The 23,822-nt window shown below is 42.9% G+C and overlaps 1 protein-coding gene across 1 annotated transcript in view; it reads left to right on the forward strand.

Moving 5' to 3' along the window:
* The window catches only part of DOK5 (docking protein 5), a 152,286-nt gene that overhangs the window by 120,283 nt on the left and 8,181 nt on the right, over positions 1-23,822 (forward strand). The window lies entirely within an intron of this gene.

Raw genomic sequence — 23,822 nt, forward strand, 5'->3', positions numbered from 1 at the left:
AGATAGATAGATAGATAGATAGATAGATAGATAGATAGATAGATAGACAGGCAGACAGATGGCTGTAAAGTAGAATTCAAGTCACTTGGAACTTTACAGGGCAACATGTCATTGCATTAAAATTGTTTAGCTGTCCCATTAGATGCCTTTAAGCATCTGAAGGAGTTTTTCCAAGATTACCTTACTGGTAAAGCCATCAATTAGCATAAATTGTTTTGTGCTCGAAAGGCAGGTTCTATATGTACATGTTTTTCCATTTACAACCTCCTCATTACTTCCACTAAAAATTAATCAGGAATACGAGTAATTCATTTAGATTATCCCTTTGCAAATTTAACTGGAAAATAATGTTGTTTGCTCTTAATTTGCTGTATGCTTAATGAGTTCCATAAAATGAATATGATTTTTAAAGCAACAAAATCCTGTTTTAGATGGAAATGAGTAAGCTTCAAAATGGGATCTGAATCTCAGGGATGTTAAGTGGGGATTATGAAATGCTGAAAATTAATGTACGTGAGTCAGTCCCCGATTTGGGGAGAAAAGAGATACCCCATGACAATGAAGCAAATGAAGACAACCCTGCTGGCCCACCCTCCCAGGGTTGCAGTACTGCGTTTTCTGGTAACTGGGAACGGATCCACGTAGATCTGGCTATATTCTCAACCTGGAATTGCGTGTTCACCACTGCTGGCTTCTCTGAGATAGTCAAGGTCATAAATGGAGAAAGATGGCGATGCTCATCTCTGGGCTTAGCCTCATTAGAAAGTCCTGGCCCACTGTTGGCTGCCTCTGTCGTAAAACTCCGAAGACCTCCTCTACAGACAGATGCTTCCCCACGGGGCCTGTATCAGTTTGAAGTTACAGCCTTAAGTGCATTGGGATCCGACTTGTGACCTGAACCCAGCAGCTGTAAAGAGGAGGCTTGTGGGTCCTGTCCCAGCAACAATGATAATAGTGATAGGATGAATCATGGCTCCAAAGATGTGTCCTAATCCCTGGAACCTATGAGTGTGAGTTTGAGTGTGTCCTTACGTGGCAAAAGGGATTTTGCAGATGTGATCAAGTTAAGGCTCTTGAGATGGGGAGATTATCCTAGATCATCCAGGTGAGCCAGTGTTATCACAAGGGTCCTTGTGAGAGGGACACAGGAGGAGTAAGAGTCAGAAGGTGATGTGATAGTGGAAACAGAGGGGCAGAGAGGGAGACTTGAAGTTTGTATGCTGATGGCTTTGAAGGTAGAAGAGAGAGATGTGACCCAAAGGATGTGGGTGCCCCTAAATGCTGGAGAAGGTAAACATTCTCCCCTGGAACCTCCAGAAGAACCCAGCCCGGCCAACACCTTGACTTCAGCTCGGTGAACTGACTTTGGACATCTGGCCCCCAGAGCTGTAAGAGGATACATTTAGGTTGTTTTAAGCCCCCGAGTCCTGGTAATTTGTTACCACAGCCGTAGGACCCTACAACCACTGCTGTATGGGAGGCCCAAGGCCACCAGCTTGGAAGTCATGGGACTCAAATTTGGAGGAGGTGTCCTGGGGTAGCCCCCACTTTTCTCCTCACAACCTGTTTTCTTTGTCCTTCATGAGATTAGCTTGCTGTTCTAAAAATACCAAATTAGTGACCGGCATTTAAAGATTGAGAGGTTTCACATAAAACTCAGATTTCTATGCTATCTTTGAAAAGTGAAAAGTCTGACAGCACTGATCTCACACCCCCACAAGGCAACAACAATCAGATACGCCCAGTCCTGTCTGCCCTCTTTGGGCAGACTGGGGGGCTTCACTTCCCCACAGTCCCTACCTCCCCCTTTTGTTACTCTCCACAAGTGGTCCTTCTCTGCGTGTTGGCTACCCATGCTGTGGACAATCAGTGTCTGGCCTGTTGTTTTCAACAACTATGCACCATAACACAACACACATTTACCATCTCATAGTTGCTGTGGGCCAGGAGTGTTGGCGTGGCTTAAGTTTCTCACAAGGCTCAGATGCCTCAGGCGCATCTCAGGGTTAGACCGGGGAAGGATCTACTCATGAGCGAGCGGGGTTATTGGTGGGTTTAGTTGCTTGTAACAGTCGGATTGCGTGCCTCAGTTTGTTGCTGGCTGTGACCTGGAGGCCATCCTTAGCTCCCAGAGGCCACTGTCAGCTCTCTACTGCGTGGGCTCCCCCAACACACCACTGACTTCCTTGCAGACTGCAAACCATGCAATCCTATGTATCCTAACCATGCAAGTGACATCCTGTCGCCCTCTCTGCTGATTAAAAGCAGGTCACAAGTCCTTCCTGTAGTCAGGGAAGGGGTCCACACAGAGTGTGAACACCTGGAGGAATAGACCTTGGAGGCCGCCATCTTGGTGTTTGTCGCCACACCGCACAAACTTCCGGAATAGTATTTATTTAGTGCTTTGATTTTACCTTTGTAAATATTTCCTACTTGAGGGTGTTTTGCTGATAATACCGTGCACTTACCGGCCATCTGCTGTCCTCCTTTAGTCTCTTCCATCATAGCAGCCAATACCATCTACCAAGCCTCCTATAATATGCCAAGCACTCACTTGCTCTTTCTCTCATCACTACCTTAACTGGATGGCAGACTCATTTATTCATTCCTATTCATTTGTTCATTCAAGAATGTTCATTGAGGACCTGACATGCTCTGCTCTGTGCTCCAGGATATAGTGGTGAATGGATGGTAAGGCTCAAACTTTCATCGGGCTCACAATTCAAAAGAGTATTATTCATGACCTTTGACCTGGGAGGAATCACAGTCTCTATCAGAGACATGAGAAAACTCACTCTCAGTGTGGTTCAGTCACCTACTTGGAGCCACGGAACTCCTTACTCCTGGAGCCAGGAATGCGAGATCCTTTTGTCTGATTCCTAAACCTCTACCTCTGGCTACAGTGCCTTGCTCCCTTGGAGACTGTGAAAGCTCTTATAGCCCTCATATGTCCCCACTAAGACCTGGCTTAGTGTTTGCAAATTACCTTGAATATCAGAGTGCCTTTCAGAAATATCTATCAACTTAGAGTACGCCTAAGAAGATCACGGTTACAAGAAATCCCGTTTCTTTGGGTAGTGTTGGCACCAAATAGCAATATTATATCTCAAAATTCCTCTCGAACATTCTCGCTTTTTAAATGCAATGTGTTGTTATTCTGTACTCTAAGTGAGTGCTGGAGGCTGGGGTAGCTGGAGTATCAGGAGGGAGGGAAAGACCAACTATTGAATGAGACTGAGCAGCAAGAACTTGTTTGCTCACCAGCCACCAGCTGGCCTCCTGGAGAAGCTGCAGGGACTCTGCAGGGACAGCTCGGGACTCCCCCGAGCAGCTTTTGCTATTTTTGCCACCTTGGAGATCAGTGTCTGTGACAAAGTCTAATTTTGGACCAAGGAGTGGCGGTGTGTGGGATGTTCCTCATTCCACTCCTGGGCCTGTCGTTTTTAGAATTTCCTTCAAGGCAAATTGAGTGACAAGATGGAGAAAGACTAATTTAGCACGCTCTCCCTAGGGGCTGCAAGTGAGGCTCCATCCAGGTGACATTGAAGCCCCAGGGCACAACTTCTCCCTTGTGCTCTAGAGCCCTGGACGGCACCCAGGTTTGAGAGTTCATCTGAACCATTCTTTGTCACATCTTTTTTTGTTTGCCTAATTGATAGGTTCACTTCCAAACTTGGTTTTGCAAATAAAATGTAATGAATTTGTAGAATTCAAGTGACACTCTTCCACAATTCTGGAAACCACAGTAATTCTTACTCAGCCTAATTTAAAAAGCCATAAACTATTCCATTTTTTTAAAATAGAGAATCAAAGAAATCATAGAATCAATTTCATTACTATTCAGACACTGAAGTAAGCTCTTCCCTGCTGGGTTTTTTTAAATCTTTTTTTTTTTTTTTTAATGTATATAAACACTCTTCTCCCAGCTCAACCTGCCTCTCTGTTCCCACCACTCCCCCTCAAAAAAATCAGGTCTTATCTCTTCTCGTCTTTGTGGGCTCTGGTTAATTGGGTTAACTTATGGATTGATTTATTCATTATTTAATTAATTTGTTTGTTTCTTTGTTTATTGTGTTCTGCTTAAAGCAATTATCAGCTTTTTTTCCCCTCCCAAATAAACCCTTTTTATATCCTGGCATAATAATTATGATTCAAAAACCTTTTAGCGAACACCCATCTACTGCTTGCAAAGAAAGCATTGTAGTAAGTCTTATGGAGACCATAAACATTAAAAAAAAACCCTTTTGAATCTTTACAGAAGCTTAAAATTTCGATAAGGAGTTATGATTTATACCTTTCAGTGCATGCAACGGTATAATCCTGTGAGTTCAGTTTGCTACGATCTCACTGGAGGACAATTTGTCCTTATTTATCAAAATTAAATTCACTTATCTCTTTATCAGCAATAGTACTGCCAGGAATTTACTCTAAAGATAGGACAGAAACAGATGAAACTCAGGTTTCTTCCTTAAATTTGCTATGACTTTTGTTTCCGCATATTAGGGGGAAATGTCATTTTCGGAGAAGGTCCTTTCCAGTCTCTTATAATAACTTAATAACTTGCGACGTGCAGTGGTGGATTTTAGTAGTCCTTTTCCTTGGTTATTAAGTGCTGCCCTAGCTTATGCAATTCCTCCTTGTAGCTAGGCTCCTGTGACCTAGCCATGGTCATGGTCAGCTGGTGGCTGTGTCTCTACAGGGAAAGGAATGATGCTAACAGGTTGTAGCTTTGTTTGTAAACTCTGACACTAGTACTATGTTTGAGATGGCAGCTCTGTAAGTAGGCAGCCCCTGGAAAGCCCGATGGTGGTAAGAGACAGGGATGGTGTTGGGGATGGAGAGACAAGTCGGATCATTTCAGTGCCATTTTTAATCGATTTTGAGAAGTTAGGAAATGAGGGATGTATCCATCTCCACCAAGGGTTGGTAAACATTTTCTGTAAAGGTTCAGATGGTAAATATTTTATGTTTTGTGGGCCACATATGGTGCTGCTGCTTTCTCCTCCTCCTCCACCTCTTCTTCCTCCTTGACTTCCTCCTCCTCTTCTTTTTTTACTTTAAAAATGTAAAAACCAGTCTTGCTTCTGGGCCATACAAACACAGGCCACCAGGATTTGGCCTTTGGGCTGTAGTTCACCGATAACCCCTCTGCACCTTGGTTTTAGGTGTTAGACACAAATGTGCTTATATTATTAATCAGTCCCTCTCCTCTACGCCATGTGGATTTGCTTTTTCTCCTTGGAGTTTACTGAAGGCAAAGCAATAATCCCAGATGCCTGTCAGCAAAACCAGAGGCCATTTATGTGATTTTAAGAGATCATTCAACAGGGGTTTCAGCTTTTGGTTGCCCCAGCAGATATGTTCTGCCTTGTATGGCTCTTTTTTTTTTTTTCATGCTATTAAGGTGTTGGGTATGACCAGAATCTGACAATCAGAATATTGCCTAGAGAATGCATTCAAAGGGGATGTCAGGATTGACTGTTGTCACCAACTATGCGAGTTTCAATATTTTAGGGAGATCCAGTCGATTATTTTTGCGGAACTGGAAATTGATTACATATTGTGTACCTACCCAAATATTTATCAACCCATCCAAGCATGAAATACAATTCCTTCCCCACTATGTGACTAGCCAGGGGGAGGGGTAAAATTATCTATTGGTTCAGCTTCAGGCAGTAAGGAAACTTTGGGAGAGTCCCCAGGTGACCAGAGCAGGGAAAAGGAGTTAAGATGGCCAAAGATGATAGCACAGGTCTTGGGAGCTAGTGCATGCAGACCACTTTTTGTTTGGTTTACAAGGTATTGGCACAGGCGATATATATTTTTTTTTTTAAGATTTTATTTATTTATTTGAGAGAGAGAGAATGAGAGACAGAGAGCACGAGAAGGAAGAGGGCAGAGGGAGAAGCAGACCCCCTGCTGAGCAGGGAGCCTGATGTGGGACTCGATCCCGGGACTCCAGGATCATGACCTGAGCCGAAGGCAGTCGCTTAACCAACTGAGCCACCCAGGCGCCCCGAAGGTATTGGCACAGGCGATATTTTAAAAATTAAGTTAGTTCCCAGCATTTGCAATGGGAGGTTTCACATAAAATACATAGCTGTACCTTTTGGAAAAATGAGAATATCTGGTAACACCGTGTCTGCTTGAGTTAAAATTGAGTAGCAGCTACCATTTTGAAAGGATTAATGCCCTTCAGGGTTGCATAGCTCTTATCGTTTCTTGTCGTCTCAATAACCAGAAGACTTCACTGATTCCTGTTACCTGCATGACCCATGTAGGCATTCAAGTTTGTAACCCCTGGTTTAGGGGAACAAACCTCTTGCCCTTATATTTTTGGCAAGACTTCTGTGTCCTTGATACATCTTTTTATGGAAGATTATGGCCATTTGCCTGGTAGCAAAGACTGGCTCTTACTGGGGAGAATGTCAGGGTGGATATGCATCAGGGAATCTATGATGGAAAATGCAAAATGTGTAAGCATGAATATGCTGCTTGGTGAATAAAACCAGTTGTGCAGCCTGTTACTGAAGAGCAAACCAGGGGACACCTGGGTGACTCAGTCAGTGAAGCATCTGCTTTCAGCTCAGGTCATGATCCCAGGGTCCTGGGATCGAGCCCCACATTGGGCTCTCTGCTCAGCGGGAAGCCTGCTTCTCCCTCTCCCACTCCCCCTGCTTGTGCTCCCTCTCTTGTTGGCTCTCTTTCTGTGTCAAATAAATAAATAAAATCTTAAAAAAAAAAGAAGAGCAAACCAGACTTTTGTATTTTTCAATCAATAAGGCAAAAAAAATCACATGGTGAGCTTTTAAAGGCTCTATTACATATAATCAATAGGGTTACATAGGAGTTTTTTCCAAGCTGGGAGCTTTTGAGAGTCAGGGTCAACCTTCTTAAGAGCAGGATTGGACATGCAATTTGTAGACCTGATTCAAAATGAATACATAAGGTCCCTTGTTCAAAAGCTAAGATTTTTCAAGATGGTGACGGCAGAAGATCAAATCAAGCATGGGGCTCTGTGTGACTACACAGGTCATCTGCCCTTGAAGTTGGCCCTGATGAAGAGTAATGCCTGCATAACAGATGTAAACAGGATTCAGCCAGGAAGACTGAAATGTATGGTCACCCTAAACCAGTGATTCTCAGTGGCTAGCAATTTTGCCTCCCGGGAGACATTTGGCAATATCTGCAATCATTTTGGTTGTTAACACAGGGCCCAGGGTCGGAGGCCAGGGATGCTGCTAAACATGCTGTAATACACAGAACAGTCCCCCACAACAAAAAGTAACCTGATCCCAGATGTCAACAGTGGGAGGTTGAGAACCCTGTTCTAAAGATAGGCAGGTTCTGCATGAAGGCTGGGCCAGAAATTGATGGGTCAGTGTGTCTGGAATTGAATGTCACTTCCAAACTATGTAGCTTGGCCTCCTTTTGCCTTGTTTATTTTATATGTCATATGGGAGTGATAATAATAGTGTTTATGCCTCACAATGTGGTGCGATTCACACGGGTTAGTACATGTAAGGCACTTAGGAGGGACATAGGAAGAGTCAACAAATGTGAGCTACCGTAATGATTCCCTTTTTACTCACACAAACTGGCACGGGATAAGCCAGGAGAAAGAGACTCACATTGAAGCAATGGGGATGTTAACGGGCAACTCCAGGAAATCGGGTGATGAGGCTGAATACTGTTTGTGCATGCGTGGCAGCATCAGATTGTGAGGTCAGGCCCCTGCCTTAGGTGTGGGGCTCCAGCAGGGGCTGGAACTCAGCAGGGCCCCATAAATATGCCCAGAGTGGTTATACCCACTCTGGAGTGCAACAAAACAAAGTATACCATACCTACATGTCCTACCTGGGCCACCAGCCCACCACTCCACTCAGTAGATTTGTGCCTGGAGTAAGCATAAGACAGAAAACACGAACCACTCCTTTGCTCCCTGGTCTCAGTTCTAGCATGTATCCTGCATCTTGTCCCCAAAGCACCTGCTTCTGTTGAGGTGAGCCGCTGAGTTCAGTCTGACCCTATGGGATTTTTGCCTCGTGCATTAGCTTCAAAAGCTGACCGAGTAACTGGCCATTCCACTAGAAGCTGGAAGCCTCTGGAGGGCAGAGGCTAGGCTCCATGTGTCTGTAATATGCTCAGGTTCTGGCACAGGACTTGCTAAATGTTTGTTGAATGAACAAAAATGGGGGCCAAATAGGTCATTTTATGAGCATAGAGAAAAGGAAAAATGAAGCCCAAATACCAAATCCAGTTCCCTCTTAATGCCACGCCAGGGCCCAGGTTTTAAGCAAGTCTGCTTTAAGAGGTTGTGGAAAACAGTCCCCAAGGATATCAATTTTGATGTACGGGTAGGAAGAGGATTTCCTTAGTAAGGAGGCATAAAAAGTTACCAGAAGCAAAGGGAGCAGTGATTTTGTTTTATGCATGTGGCTGAGAATTCAGATGGCTCTGAATAAATTGATGCAAATCACTTTCATTCCCCATGAAAATAACCATTTGAGTGCATCTGGTGTTCAGCAAAATGCTTCACTTGGAAATTTGGCCCCAAATGGTTGATTTCACTAACAGTCTGCTTTATCAAAGCTGGGGGTGACAATGGAGGCATTGTTTTAGCTAGTTCTGTACACCAGGTCGTGTCTCTGCTGCATTTTTCCTTAAGAGGAAAGCAGTGTTGCTCTCCTACCCACTTTTTCTTTTCTCTGTCTCTCTGTCTCTCCTTTTCTTTGTAGCATTCAGTAAGTAAGCCTCTGCGTGCTCTCTTTCCTTGACACTTCAGTAATATTCTGTGATACCTCGGTAACATTTTGATGATGGGAATACCCATCACTTTTTCTGCAAATGTCAGAACAAGGGAGAGGGGTTAGAGGAAGTAAAGACAGCTCTTTTGGTGGTTTATGCCAAACATCTGTCAGAGCTGGAATTAGGATCAGACTGCCATGAGAATGGGTTTCATTAGGAAGTCAAGGAAGACCACATGTTTGGCAGATTGCTAATTTCCACTTGAGAGAAGGCCCCTGGGACAGTGGGGCTCTGAGGGCCTGGTAGAATCACTGGTAGATTCTGTTGCTCAAGATGGCAGGGGCATTACCCTCTCCTAGCAGCGTAGACTTTTGGCCATTTCTCTGAGGTTTGGAAATAAAATTCAGGTGCCTTTTATCATTCAGAACAGGATTTGAGCCCATCTTTTAAGGCCTTTGTAACATCCTCAGTGCTTTCTAGAACACACTGGGTTGTGATAGGAACTTTATCTCTGGAGTAATAAAGAGGCCAGGTTGTAAATGCTGACTCAGTGTCTTTGGCAGGTGACTTCACCACCCTTAGTGTTTGCTCCGCGCTCGATAAAGGGGGATTTTATTAATACTTACCTGGCCAGGTGGGATAAGACAAGTGATTTCTTGACATAGTGTCTGACATCTGCTCAGTACAAATCAACCTGAGCTGTTACTATCATTGACTTAGAGTAAGAAAGGATAAAATGGCAAAGGGGGGGTGAGACATTATAGAGGGTTCTTATTCACTTAGTGACTCAGTCATTGACCCGCATCTTACTGCACACCTCCTGTGTGCCAGGAGGCACCAGGCGCAGGCGTGTGAACACACACATACAAGAAATCTTCTCCCCTCCCCCCACCTGCATGAAGGAGAACTCGGCTGACATGAGAGTCTGTTCCCCTTTTGTAGAGGAAGGAGTGCCATTGTGGAGGCAGATGGCGGGCTACATGACTAAAGCTGGCCCTTGGCTCTCCGGCCACTTACTATAAAATCCGGGGGAGCAGAGGGACTGTGTTTCATTCATTTTTAAGTTTCCAGCCCATGGCATGACTTAAAGGTGATGCCCAGAGCATACAAATGGATGCAATAAGTGAAAGAACTGAAGAACATTCAGTACAGAATCCACTGAAAGGGGTAAGGGGAGAGGAAGGGCTGTTAGGGAGTGTGTAAGCAGCTAACCAAGTTAAGGGGCTTAGTCTAATAGAGGGATAATTAAAATTGGAATGAGTAGCTCCATCTGGCTCTGTGCTGAGGATCTGAATGCTGTATTTCATTTAATTTTCACAGCTCTCTTAAGACATAGGGGTTGGTTTTTGAATCCTGTTTATTTTTACAGAAACACATGTATGTGAAATTTAACTAACTGCAAAGATATGATCATATAGATGATTAGTACTACAGTATTTTCTCTCTTCATAATTTATGCATCTCAATCCCTCCTTTCCCCTCCTTAGCAACTCCTAATTTTTTTGTTCAGAAGTTTGTATTCTTTTTTCCATGTTTTTCTCTGTATCCATATAATCCTATACAAAAATCCATATCTACAGACACACATAGATAGACACACACATAGATATATATATGTAAGATGGGTGTTTGGAAGCCATTGTTTATATTATAAAATTGTGATCCTATTAAACATTTTTAAAACTACCCCCTTGGTTTTCTTGTTTAATAGTAAACACCTAATGGAAATACAGTACTTAAAAGACATATAGCTTAGGTCTGACCCAAGGGTTAGCGATCTGTGGCCCATGAGCAAAATCTGGCTTATGTCTGTTTTTGTAAGTAAAGTTTTATTGGAACACAGCTATGCCCATTCATTGATACGTTGTTATGACTGCTTTCACACTGAAACAAAAGAGTTGATTCATTGGCTTGACAAAGACTGGATAGCCTGCAGAGCTACTTGCTATCTGGCCCTTGACAGAAAAGGTTGCCAACCTTGCTCTTATTCATTCTTTTAAATGGAATGCTTGATATTTTAGGGTCTCGATGTGACACTAACTTATTAAGCTTATCTATGGTAATGTCAGATTTTGGGGGGCCACTAATAAACAGTTCTACACCATACATCCTCGTATACATGCTCTTATGTATGTTAACTTTAACTGAGTTTCTGAATGTTACTTTATTTAACTGAATTTTCTAAACCTGGGAGCAGGATTGCTGAATTAAAGGTTGTAACTATTTTTAAATTTAAATAGGTGTTGCTGTATTGCCTCGAAAATACTGGAGCACTTTGCATTTCATTGGGAGCACTATTAGGTCTGTTTCATAGAGGGAGAAACTGAGGCTCAGTAGCTCACAATTAGTAAGTGAAGAGTCAGGAGAGGAATGTCAAGCCCAGGACATGGATTCAACGGGAACTGACAGGGAGGATCAAATCTGGGGACTTTATGTAGGTAGAAAACTGAGGACTTCTAGGGCCCCAGTGTGCGCTTGTGGGCTGGGCACGGGGGGAAAGGGCGAGAGAGTCGGGGAAGGGAGACTTGGGACAGTGCTTCTCCACCTTCAGATTGCATCAGAGTCACCTGGAAGGCTTACTGAACCACAGGTCACTGGGTTCTACTGCCAGTGTTTCATAGGTCTGTGGTGGGGCATTGGAATTTGAATGTCTGGTAAATTCTCAAGTGATGCTGATGCTGCCGGTCCAGGCACCACACTTTGAGAACCACTGGTCTAAAGTAACTCTGAGGATCTGGCTCCTTGGTCCCTGGAAGAAATGGAACAAGAGCTAGAGACAGCGCAGCATGGGACCGCATGCCTTGATGTTCTGTATCAGGAAGACATAAGCCGAGCAGTGAGCATACTCCTCTGATGGGAACAGAGTGTCAATGCGTGCATAGTTCCCTCATTGTCTAATTATTGGACACTAACCACTCTTTACATGTGTATCGGTGGTCTATGTTTACAGGGTTTAGGAAAGCAACAACATGTGAAGAACGCTAGGCCATTTTAAGAAATCATTCCTCCTCCCACACAAAGGGAAGGGTACCTGTCCAGCAGGTGGAAGAAGGCGGGCACAAGAGCCTCTCTGTACACCTCTGTACACCACCGTGAGAATGAATTACATCTTCTCATGCACCATGTGGTTGCCCCACAATGATTACAGAACTTTTTCAACAGCATTTGCATCTCTGTTCAGGAGGGATTGGTTACCACCACTTAGCGTACCAATTAGCATTTTAAGCAGTTTGTATTGATTAAATGAATCTGCTTCATCAAGCAGAAAGAACCCCACAGAATGCAGCAAATGTAATTATCTCAATAAATGACTCCTAGCACCAAACCATACAAGATATATTTGCTAGAACTTTACAGTGTGTTTGATAAACCTCAGAAATAGAGATTTGTCAGACTTGGTAAATAGAGTGCATGTTCCACAAACACATGTTTGATCTTTATGTCTTTTTTTTCTTTTTTTAAGTATTGTCTAAGACCACTGTTCTCTTTTAAGGGAGACATTTGGTCTGGATTTTATAAGAATAAACCTAACATTTTAAGATTCAGTTCAAAACATATTTACTATTCATGAGATATTTGAAGTACTTTTCTCTGGCTAGAGATCTGAAATTATGTTTTAGCCTCCTCGAGAACTCTTTTTTCATCTCCTTTTAACTTCTCCTGGTTTTCATTTTCTCATAAGTCTCATTTGGAGAAGATCCAAAGGGGTAGGGGCTGGGGAGGGGGAGGACCTGTAAAGCTAAGTGTTGGAAGCAGAGAGATGTTTGCTCTGTGCAAGCCTAATCTTGGAGGAGTGCTGTTCTTACACATAGTCCTCAGTACCCTATTCGGAGCTACAGAATTCTTTAAACTAGTGAATGGACAGGGTGTATTTGAGGGAGGAAGCTGTGATTTATTTTTAGATGCATTTAGTATCAAAAGGAGACTTGGATTAAGAATTGGATTTATGCATGATGTAAAATGCAAATCCTGCATGAGGACCTGCAGTGTAATATAAGTCTCTCTCCCATGCTTTATCACCCCAGACCCCCACTTTACTTTCTCAGGAGCAAAGTCTTTGCCAGATTCTTTTGTATTCTTCCAGAATATGTTATCACTTATTAGATAGAAAACATATCTATTTATTAATACATTCATTTATTCTACAAATATGAGTATCTACCTTGTGGCAGGCCCTGTTCTAGGAAGCAGGAGTACAGCAGAGAACAAGAAACAGTCCTTGTCTTCAAAGAATTTGCTGCATTGTTGTGCGGGATGAGACAGACAATCAACAATAGACATATAAATCTATATCAAGAGTTGATGAATGCTCTGAAGAACAAAGAACATTACAGTGTAAAGCAGGAGAGAACGATGGAGGTTTATTGCTCTGATGGGGTGATACAGTGGCAGAGAGCTGAGGGAAGTAAAGAGTGAGCCTTGAAAATTTCTGAGGGCCAATTGTTCCAGCCAGAGGGGACCTTAAGTGCAAAGGTCCTGAGGCTGTTTTATGCTTTGCATGTTCAAGGTCAAGAAGGCTATGATTTTGAAGCAGATAAAGTGGGGAGAGGGAGAATAGGGGGTCTGGTCTAGAAGTAACTAGAGGCCAGGCACTATATGACCTTGTAGCTGTGATAAAGACTTTGGATTTTTCTTGGAGTAGGTTGGGAAGTCATTTGAAGGTTTTGAGAAAGGTGAGATATGCTGACTTCACTTGTAAAAGGATCTCCCTGACAGCTATTTGGAAAAGACTCCGGGTAGGTAGGATAAGAGTATCAACAGGAAGACACATTAGGGAGCTATTTCAGCCATATTGACATCTAGGTGAGTGCCATGACATGGACCAAGATGGCGGGTTGGACATGGTGAAAAGTGGGGGGTTCTCAACACATTTTGAAGATTGGAAAAACCAGATTTGCTGATGGGTAAGCAATCCTGTAGGATAGAGAGTAAACAAGGTAGCCTCACGGGGCTTTTTCTGCTTTAAGCAGAGAAACAGGTAGAATGGAAGAGCCATTTATCTAGAAGGGGAAGAGATTGGAGGGAGTGGACAGTGAGAAACGGTAGTTCAGGAATGGACGTGTTAAATGAGAGTTGCCTACTAAGCACATAGGTGGACATGGGATGGTGAAAACACAAGTCTGAGGTTTAGGGGACAGACTGGAGCTCCAGATATGCATTTGAGAATCATCACAGTATGGATAGATGATACTTAAACCCATCCCAGTGAAGAGCTTTCCCTGTGAGCATGTATAGATAAGTAATTGTGGCTCCTTATTTTTAGGATTGTTTCAACATCACTTCACAGAGGCCTACCTTTTTCTTTTTAATGGCTACAGATTAGTCTGTTGTATAGATGCACAGTAATGTGAAGGTAAGACAGCTTTGTTTAAGAATAAAAACAAAATTATCAACTCATCTACTTTTCTGATGTTGTAGCATTTAAAAGTAATTTTTGAGTCACTCTAAAATCCAATTTGACATGTAAATTAAAATTAAATTTTAAAATTCGTTTAAAAACTGGTTATTGGAATAGTTGTTGATAGAGTGGGTCCCAGAATAAAAATTGTGGTTAGCAGAAAAAAATGTTAGGAAGGAGTTTGGGTCAGAATTTAATTCCACGATGTTGGGGCACCTGTGTGGCTCAGTTGTTAAGTGTCTGCCTTCGGCTCAGGTCATGATCCCAGGCTCCTGGGATCGAGCTCCCCACATCGGGCTGTTCCCTGCTCAGCGGGAAGCCTGCTTCTCCCTCTCCCACTCCCCCTGCTTGTGTTCCCTCTCGCTGTGTCTCTCTCTGTCAAATAAATAAATAAAATCTTTAAAAAAAAATGTTAATTCCACGATCTCATCTGGTAAATTAGAAATGGTTAAGGAAATGAGAAAATAAAGTATGGCACAGGAAAAGGATGGGCTGTGACACAGACATTAAAATGGCCATGTAGAAGATAGTAGTGTTTAGGAACGTTAAGGTCTATTCACAATATATGAAATGTAAAAAAGAGGATGGCATAACAACATATCCACAGTCATGCAGTTTGTGTTGAATACACATTATGTATGCACATTAAAAAAAAAAGACCAGAAGGTAATTATTAACATGTTAAAAGTTCTCTTTATTTCTTTGCTTTTGTTTTTCCTAGATGATGTGTATAGGGCTTATTTCAAATCTACCTTATATTCTTTTGTGTATTTCCTGAACATAATAAAAATATATCAGTACTAGGGAAGAAAGAATACAATTTATTACAAGTTTTAAAGAAATGGATCATAAACAAAAGGTGGACCTCCCTCCCACCCCCTTTTAGGTACTAAGCAAAATGCTACCAGATGTATAGGTAGAGGTGCCTTGGAGATTTTAAGCTCCCCAAGGTGGGGGAGAGGGAGACTTTTGTTTTAGGGGGACTCTAAAGCTTGTGGATTTTCTCCTTTTCCTACAGTTATTCCATGTGCCCACACTAAGAGTTTTGTTCATACTTATTCATTGAATGCATTGTGTACTAACTGGGAACAGGTGGTTAAATGTATTCTCTAAACATATTTGTGTTTTTTATTTAATTGGGTAGCTTTTTTTGTGGTTGTTGCCTGAATACTTTTTAAAGCTTCTGTTGTGAAGCCAGGAACAGTCCAGTATCAAATATTTAGGTTTTAAAAGATGTGAATGTTCCTATTAGGACCCTTTACAGAAATTCTTGCTAAAGACAATATTTTGATTGATATGGGCTTAATTACAATAATGCTAAATTTATGGAACCCCACAATAAGCCATGGATGTTCTTAAAATTAACTGCAAAGTAGAAGCTATTTTTTCCTCTCTCTTTTTTACTGATGAGATAGTAAGGAGTAAAGGAGGTTAAATAACTAGCCTAGAGTCATGCAATAATTAGTGATAGCTTCTAGACTTTTTCCCAATTTTTGGCCAAGTTTGGGCTCTTACCACAGTGGAAAACTTTTTTCCCCCCAGCATGATTGGGCCAAAGGACATAGGACAGTGGTTCTCAAAGTGTGGTCCGTGGACCAGTAAGATAGAACCATCTGGAGACTTGGTAGAAATGCAAATTCCTGGTGGGTGGAGCCCAGGAATCTGCATTTGAATGAACCCTCCAGATGATTCTTCTGCTTGCTAAGGTTGGAGAACAGTTGACCCAGGGTCTGGAAAGCGTAGGTAAGGCCTATTTTCAAATATTCTTTTCACTGGAGAATAAGTAGGCAGAAGATGAAGGCATAGTTCAGGAAGCCCAGTGGAGAATGTCAGTGAACAGGGAGGGTGGTGTTACCAAAGCTGAGTGGTGAGTGGAATAAAGGAGACATTGAGATGCCGACTTTTTTTGGAACACAGTTTTACTATTTCTCTCTTGAATTGTCCCTCTGACTCAACTTTGCCCACATTTTGTGCTTAAAATATCTGTAGAAAATAAGTTGGTTTATATATACCTAAACTGAGGATACTCTCAGAACTGCATGAGCTCTGGAAGTCTGTCAGGTTGAGCAGACATCCTGGCAGAGAGGCGGCTCTGACTCACAGCTGAATCTCATTGTCAAAACTGTGTCCTGGTTCCATCACTTCAGGACCCAGGTGGAGGAGATGGAAAATTACGATCTGATTTGCATATGCAGAGTTGCTCTTGCCACACCCCCGCGGTAGTTACTTGAAGGAGCAACCTGTGCAAGTTTAAGAGCCTGAGGAGGAGGGAGTGAGTTCTTGAAGTACTAACCTGCTGTTGTGATGATGTGTGCCTGTTTCTGAATGGGTCCAGACCGATGTCACAGACACAGCATATGGTATTCATGATCCACCATAGCAGCAGACAGCTACATCCTGTCGTGCTGTTCAATTTCGACAAACACAATGCTCTGCTGTAAAATAGTTGGACTCCAGAGAAGGACAATATGGTGGCGTATTTCGGCTGAGACTCACCACTGCTCTGTACTCCTGTTCTCCCACTCATAAAAGAAGTGCTTAAGCAACAGGTGTCAGCCAGACCAAATGAAGAATAGACACCAAAAATGTGATTGGTGGCGAGGAGGGCAGTTTTTTGTTTGTTTTTCTCACCAAGAAGCTATAAATAGCAGTCATTAGAATTTTTTCTCTCCCAAGAGGGTTGATATGTTTTGCCCGTCATTATGAGAGAAGGGCCTGGGCAATCAGCATTTCCGTCACTGTGAGCCTTGGGAGGTCTTTAAAAGGATCTGTCTTTGTTATTGACAATGATAATGATGGGCGACCATGCTTGGGCCAGGTGTCACTCAAGCTTAAATGTCACTTCCCCTGGGACTGATTGACCAGAAGTCATCACCCACTAACTTATTATATCATGAATTCTTTAATAGTCTGGATAGCACCTACTACTATCTGATTTTATTTTTCTGAGGACAGCTTACTTAGATATAATTCACATACCATGCCATACACCCTTTAAACTGTACAGTTTGAGCGGTTTCACTATATTCACAGAGTTGTCTCCGTCACCACCATCAACTCCAGAATATTTTCAGCACCCCAAAAAGAAACTTGTCTTCTATAGCCATCACCTGCCCAGCCACAGGCAACCACTAATGTACCTTCTCTTTCTCTCTGGATTTACCTCTTCTGGACATTTCGTATAAATGGATTCATACAACATAATGGTCTCTTGCAAATGGCTTCATTCACCTGACATCATGTTTTCAGCTGCATCTATGTGGTAGCAGGTAGCAGGACCTCATTCTTTTGTACTGCAATCTGATTACTTTTTATGCGTTTAGTTTGTCTCATTAAAAGGGAAGTTCTATGAGAAAGGGCACCTTGAGGCTCAGATAAGAGGAGGATGTGTCCCATACCCCACAGTTCTCGTAGAGCACAGCCTAAACTGGAGCATGGTCTCTGACTCTATGGTCAGTCTCTCTTCCCAGCAACATAGTGTTTTTGTGCCTTTGAAACCCTATCAGTTACAACCATTGATTGGTTGAGTATTTCCGGCCACGGGGCAGCATCAGTACTCACTTAGCCTGGGTTAGGAAGAGACCTATGTGCATCCCTCTGTTTAGGGAGAAAGTTCAAGTGTTCAAGTACAAGACGGCATTTGTTTGACTTTCACGAAGCCTGTCTTTCTTCCCTGGTGGGATCTTGAGCTAACACTGCTAATAGAATGAATAAATGGGTAGAGCTGAACTCCCCTGCTGCTGGACTCTCCTGGCCAATTGTGCATCTGCATGTAGGCAGATCTTTCCCTGAGGCCTTGCTGCAGCTCATCACTTGAATAGCAAAGTAGGATGGAGCAGAGTCTTATTAGCACATCCCCCACAGCCAGTGAAAGCCAAGTTAATTTAACCTGGACCTAGAGCTTCCACAGGAATTCAGCCTTGGGCTAACAGTGCTTCTCATTTGCTGGGTTGACTAGGATTGATTTCTGAAAACTATTCCCTGCTACCTGGGCAAAAGTGGGGTTCTTTCATTTGTTCATGCATTCATTCATCCGGTCTGTATTTGTGAAGCTGCTGGAGGCCCTAGTGAGGTGCTGGGGATATGGAGGTAAAATATATACTCACCGTTTTCCAAGAGTTTATGGTCTGGGGTAGAGCTGGGGTAGTCTAGCAACTATCAACAAAACAATGAGATGATGAGAGTAAGAATGGAGCATGAGGGGCACCTGGGTGGATCCATCCGTTAAGATCAGGGCATGATCTCAGGGTCCTGGGATGGAGCCCCAAGTGGGGCTCCCCGCTCAGCAGGGAGTCTGCTTGTCCCTCTGCCCCTTCCCTCCCCCCACTCATGCTTGTGCGTGCACACTCTCTCTCTCCCTCTCTTTCAAATAAATAAAATCTTTAAAATAAATTTAAAAAAAAGAATAGACCTAGAGATACCTGGTAGGAGCACTAGATGTCATTAAGGGAGAAGAGATGTCAGGAAAATGTTGAGGGGTTCCTGAGCTGACTCCTGAAGGGAAGGTAGGCATCAACCAGGTGAGAAGTGGGGAAATGGGGTGGACACAGACCACACACAGCCTGTCTGTACTCCCTATTTGGCTGGCAAGCCCTTCTTTACCCTTATGGGTTGGATTCACTCACGTGCTCGCAAATGTTTAATAACTGGCTCTCTGAAAAACAGTGCATGCGTGTGTACACAGAGTTGGGAAATGACATAGAGAAACACGCTATTTTACAGTGTTTCTACCAGGTAGATGTAACCGACTCAAATAATTTCAGAGCATAGATGATAGTAAAATACCCAGGAAGTGATGAGTCTTGAGTAGTACGTCTGTTATGACTTGAGTAACATCTATACAATTGCATATGTTATATACACAGTTTATTTAACTGTAAGTTTGTGTAATTTAATTTTTATTGATGGCTGCATTTAACAGCCAGCTCACAAAATGCCTGAAATGTAATACTTGGCTTTTGCAAGCTGGTTCGAGCCAGCTCTCTCACGTCATTGACTGGATTCATTCTTTCCCTCGGCAAGAGTGTGCCGAGCATCTACTGTTTACCAGGCACTGTTCTGAGAGCTGAGACTACCTCAGTGAACAAAACAAAGAACACAATTCCCTTCTGGTTCTAAAATTCTGATTTTTAGTTACTGATCTTTCCAACCAGCCTTGAGCCTCCATGTTCCCTTTACTATCTCCAAGCCTTGTCTTGCACTGACCACAGTCCGGGCTCCCTGGGTGTATCATTCCCAGAGCTGCAAGTGCGCACACATCCAGGCATCTCAAGAGTCTAACATTTAGAAGCAGCAACTAAGGACACCTAGTCTGACCTCAGACATCCTGCAGCCCTCCTGCGGGCTGGAGGTAGTCTGAGAGATGTACTAAGATGCGGAGCTACCAGAACCTCTGTGACCCCGGGGGAGACGGCTGGGGATTACTCTGTGTTCCTACCTGATTGCTATGTTCCTTTGTCACTCCTCCTGCTCAGATTTTGATGCCCTTTTCCTGTCATCCCAGGGCACCCAGATTTCCTCTGCTTTGCCCTTACTGTATTGTCTTAGACACAAGCTCTTTGAGGTTATAGACTGTGCCTCAAAATCAACAAGTATTTGATGATAAGCTGAAGAAATGTTCTTTCCATTTATTTGTTCAGATGGCCAAACCTTGTAAGTTTATCATCTCTGGAAAAATCAAACTTAGCATGTTTATGTGCACGTGTAAAGACTGCTCCCCACTTGGCCACCATGGTTTTAGGAGGCAATTTGAATGTGACCTTGAACTTGAACAAACGTGGAGAACAAATAGGTGCTGGTCAGTAGGTTCTGAGAGATGGAGTTCAGGTCCTGGGACGAAGGGGCCAGCTAACACCTTGCTGTGTGAACTCGGGTACCGATTTTTTGGCTTCTTAACATAGGCAACTGGGCTGGATATTCCCGTAGTTTGGTGTTCCATGACTGTATTAAACTTTCCTAATAGTCGCAGGATGCAAAATGGATGGTTTGGATAATTTTTTTTTTTTAATATATGTAGAGTTCAAGGATACCTATTTAATGAAAAGGTGGGAACAAGACTATCAGATATGGTAGACAGTTCTACTTAAAACACCATTTCCGTATTCACATTGAGTTGAGATGCATTTGATAAATTGGAGAATGATTTATTCTAATATCAAAGTGCGTTGGTGCAAAAAACAAACAAACAAACAAACAAACAAAACAACCCACTTTTCTTTTTCCTAGGCAAGGGAAGCCCAGAATAGTAGGAGTAGAATTATAACCTTTAGCAGGAAAGGGAAAAGCCCTCAGTAAACTACTGCACAGCAGAGCCTCTTCCAGCTAGAGTTTAAGAAGATGAGAAATTGGCAGAGGCACCAAAGGCTCTACCCGGAGAGGTGCATCCCCACCTTGTACAGCTCTGGACCAGCTCTTGTTCACGGGGCTACACAGCCAGCAGGGCACACCCTTGGGGAAGAGCCTACGCTCCATCTGCATAGCCTGGACTTCTGAAGACAGCATTTCTAACCAAATGTCTTCCTGTGTGTGTGTTTTTTTAAACAACCCTTGCAAAACCTCCAGCCTCTAAGCCTCCAAGCTGCCTCTCAGAGGAGCGATTCCTTTGCTTAGAAAGCAGCATACTTTTTGAGGGGTCATCCCATAAGCCGATTTTCCCAAAAGAATTGCAGATGGGGAGGTTTTTCAGAAATGTCCATGTCTCGTTATAGCAGAAATAGCTGTACTTCGAACGTTTATGGTTTGGGGTCATCTATTTTTTTACTCCTTAATGTGAAATTACTATGATTTTTATAAACGAGAAAAACCAAACTATATAAAAGTGTGTAAGGTTAAAAAAGAAAAAGGAGGAAGAATGCAACCTTTCTCTCCATGTACTCAAGATGACCTAATTTTAAATCCTCCGAAAATGTAGTGTTACTTTGTATTTCCAGCTGTGGTGTCAATGAGCATCCATTCATGTCCCCTGCACTGGGTGTTGAGACTAAGACTCAGAGTGCCTTGCAGCAATAAAGAATGAGGGTGGAAACTTCCCTGATAGGTATCTCACCAAATGACTTCTCACCCTTAAAGTATTGCATTGTTAAATAAGATTTTTTTTTTTCATTATTTTTCTCTGGAGACAATTAAGATGCCCCTTTTTTCATGAACTACGGTAATCTTCCAAAGGGTTGAGGAAGAAAGAGAGAGCCAGGCTATGTAATGTTCTCCATGAAACATGATGTTGGTGTTATTGCATTCTTGTTCCTAAATAAGCTTTCTAAAAATACAGTCAAATCATGCTGGCCTGCAGAACTACATTCACGGTACTGCAGTGAATAAGTTGAAGGGACGGCTATTTCCCGAATGTTTTCTTTATATTAAATTTTTTATTGTATTAAATAGAATATCTTTTTATTGAGAAAATCCAATAATCAGGACCTTGGAAATCCAGTTCTTTTCCTTTATTTATTTATTTATTTATTTATTTATTTTTGTGTTCCATGTAAATGAGGTTGAATGTCACCGGAAGTCACTGGTACATAGGTTTCTGCTTCTTTGTTTTTGTTTTTTGCTCTTAAGCTTTGAGACTTTCATGTGTACAGAAATAGAGAAACACCCCCTTTTCTTGGCTGTCTTCCTCGGAATCAGTTCATTGACTGGCAGGCTCTCCCTAGCTTTGTGCTCGGCTCTTTGCCCTTTTGATCCGACAGGACATGTTTGGGGAAGAAAATGTCCCTATGAAACCTAGTACTAATTCTACCTGGGAACACATTCTGGTAATTGTCCTATTGTGATAGGATGGAGAATTCAATCCATCGCATGTAAATGCAACACATGTAAATTAAATTATCTTTGGAATAAATGGCTCTAATCTTTTTTTCAAGTTCAATCTCATCAACTAGAATGAGTTTTGGTCACTGGGGTATGAAGCCTCCTATTATTTCAGCTTTACTGAATGAATGGACAGATATTAGGCCTGGATCTACCATACTGATGAGGTGTGTAGAATGGAGAGTTTGAGTTTTCTTAAAAAAAAAATCTCTAGGGGCACCTGGGTGGCTCAGATGGTTAAGCGTCTGCTTTCGGCTCAGGTCATGATCCCAGGGTCCTGGGATCAAGTCCCACATCGGGCTCCCTGCTGAGCAGGGAGCCTGCTTCTCCCTCTCCCTCTGCCTCTGCCTCTCTCTCTCTCTCTCCCTGTCTCTCATGAATAAATAAATAAAATCTAAAAAAAAAAAAAAAAAAAGAAGCAGGAAAGGATCATGTATTCTGTGGTGTGGATAACACAGGATATTTAAAAAAAAAAATCTCTAAATGGGCCTTGCAATTCATAATAATAATAATTATATCCCTCATTTTTTTCCTGTACCTAGTTTGTGCTAGACAGGTGCTGAGCAGGTACTGAACTCTAAGACAACCCAAGTGGGCAGGCATTTAATGTCACTGCTTCTCATACAACCAATTAAAATGACATTCCACTAGATACAGTGGTCTGCAACTCACCATCTCCCTAACAATACAATATATAAATGTTTCCTTTTTCGTTGACGTGAATCTACCTTCCTCTGGTTTGCAGTTGCCAAGTATGTCCTAGTGTTCAGTGCAAATAACCAGGTCCTCAGCACTAGAGACTCAAGCTGCCTCTGGTTGGTTTGCGATGCTTGCAAACTATGTCCCACTGCATAAGCTTGTGCAGATCTGTGTATTTCTGGGCACATTTGTAAAACTGAGGTGGGTGATTTGATATTCAGACAACTCCGGGAAATCAAACATTGCAAGTAGTCACTTCTCCTGTTAATGTGTAATAAAACTAAGCCATGATTGCATTTAGATGGGGCTGAGATGAGAGGGGGGCGGGGAGGGCTGCCTCACATCACACTCATGCTCTTCCAGCTGTGTTGTCCCTGTGTACCTGTCCTTCTACTCAACTCCTACCCATCCTACGAGGCCACCTTCTCTCTGAAACTTCCCTTGTAAAGCCAGTTCTGCCAGTGTGTCAGATAGGCCACAGACGACTCCCCAGGACCCGGGCCCAAGAGCCCCAGCTTCCCCTTCCCTCCATCAGTATCTGGAACAGGGATCAGGCGCTTGGAAGAGCAGACAGTGTTTTGTTCTGATGCTAGTGACAGAATACCCAATTCAAATCAGCTTGAACTGAAAAGAGATAATTGGCTCATATAATTGAGAAGTCCAGGGCCAGTTTCCAGGTTTAGGTGGGATCCAAGGTCACCCCCTTTTCTTGGCTGTCTTCCTCGGAATCAGTTCATTGACTGGCAGGCTCTCCCTTCGTTGTTCCAAGGCAGGCTCCTGTTCACCTCCTGTCCCCAGCAGCCCCACAAGGAAGCCCAATATTCAATGCAACGCGTATTTATTGTGCGCCTACCACGTGCCAGGAAATATTCTGGACCTGGGGGAGAGAGCAGTGAACCACACAGGCAAAAACCCTTGGCTTACCTCTGTTGATTTTCTCTTCCACAAAAGTTCTAACTGCTCCCAGGGGTTGTTGTGTCTTACTGGCCTGACTTGGGTCACCAACCATCCCTAGAATCATTGGTGAGGTCAGCGCCCTGTAACCGGATGGATTGAGCTGAGCTGGGGGGAGGTTCTCCAGAGGAAAGTGGACACACTGTTGCCAGCAGGGGGAAGAGCAGATGCTGCTAACTAAGCAAAAACAATAGCTGACCCCGCGGCTCGGCGG

The sequence above is a fragment of the Neomonachus schauinslandi genome, chromosome 10, assembly GCF_002201575.2.
Source record: "Neomonachus schauinslandi chromosome 10, ASM220157v2, whole genome shotgun sequence".
Taxonomy (NCBI): Eukaryota; Metazoa; Chordata; class Mammalia; order Carnivora; family Phocidae; genus Neomonachus; species Neomonachus schauinslandi.